This window comes from Propithecus coquereli, unplaced genomic scaffold (assembly GCF_000956105.1).
Source record: "Propithecus coquereli isolate 6110/MARCELLA unplaced genomic scaffold, Pcoq_1.0 Scaffold29, whole genome shotgun sequence".
NCBI classification, from domain to species: domain Eukaryota; kingdom Metazoa; phylum Chordata; class Mammalia; order Primates; family Indriidae; genus Propithecus; species Propithecus coquereli.
The window spans coordinates 1468045-1469450 of NW_012148507.1; the positions used below are offsets into that span (position 1 = coordinate 1468045).

The following is a 1406-nucleotide window of genomic DNA, read 5'->3' on the forward strand; positions in this document are numbered from 1 at the left end:
TCCCTTAAATATGCCCATAGTACTTAGGTTCATTACAGAAAATTTAAACTATATATTTATCAAAATCAGCATTACAGATTACCATTTCTCCTGAGTTCTACAGAGTTCAGCTTACCATCAAACCGAACACGAGGCCGTTCTAAAAACATCTCTCTCCAGGATGTGTATGGAACAAGTTTAATACAGCTTCTGCCCCAAACTTTCAAGCAGGCCAGACGCCAAATTTCAGGGTCTCTAGGGAATAAAGCACGACACTAATAAATATAAAAGCCTAAGTCCCTATATGCAGACATAAATATTTTTGCTATCAGCCATCTTTTATTCAGCAAATATTTATTAAGCACCTGGGAGGCACTGTTCCAAGGGCTTGGGAGGGATGGATGAACAAGGCAAAGGCCCTGCTCTTTTACTGGTGGTAAAGCAAACAGAGAGAGACAAGCTTGAGGTAGTATACTTGGTGCAAAAATCAACCAAAAGACTAAGGAGAGTCAGCAAACAGCAATGACGGTAGTGAGGAAAGAAAGACTATTTCAGATAGGGTGGCTGGGAAAGGCCTCTTTGGGAAGGTGACAGTAGTGATGGGGCAAAGTATCCTGGGCAGCAGCCATGGCGCGTGCAAGGCCCTGAGGCAGGAGTGTGACTGGTGGACTCACTAAAGTGAGCCAGGTGAAATGTGGACTAAATGATCTGAGAAGTAGCCAGGGATAGATAAGGTAGCATCTCGCAGGCAGAAGTGGCTATTTATATGAGATGATGCCACTGGAGGGTTTTGACCATGATTTATGCTTTTAAAAGATGATTCTATTGGGTTTATGGAGAATATGCTCTAGGGGTATAAGAGTGGAAGCAGGGAGACCATGTAGGATGCCACTGTATAATCCAGACCAAACAAAACAGTGGCTAAGTCAGAATGATAGTTGCAGAAGTGTTGAAATGGTCACGACAGAGGTAAATTTTAAAGGTAGCACCAATAGGACTTTGTTATGAAATTAGTGCAAAAAGCTAAGTAAAAGATGTATTGAAAGTTGACATGATTCTGATACAGCTCAAAATATTTTTAACTCCATCTATAATTTAAAATATAGTTTTGTTTTTTAAAAGAGATGGGGTCTTGCTATGTTACCCAGGCTGGAGTGCAGTAGTTATTCACAGGCATGATCCCACTACTAATCAGCACGGGAGTTTTGACCTGCTCTGTTTCTGACCTGGGTCAGTTCACCTCTCCTTAGGCAACCTGGTGGTCCCCCACTCCCCGGAAGTCACCATATGGAAGCAAAACTTAAGAGTGGACACCTGATCAGCATAGTACACTACAGCCCAGAATTCCTGGGCTCAAGCCATCCTCTCACCTCAGCCTCCTAAGTAGCTGGGACTACAGGTGTGTGCTACCACTTCTAGCTTAATAT

The 1406-nt window shown here is 42.7% G+C and overlaps 1 protein-coding gene across 1 annotated transcript in view; it reads right to left on the reverse strand.

The window, feature by feature from the left end:
* The window catches only part of FBXO9 (F-box protein 9), a gene marked incomplete at its 5' end in the record, with an annotated part of 46012 nt that overhangs the window by 11807 nt on the left and 32799 nt on the right, over window positions 1-1406 (reverse strand).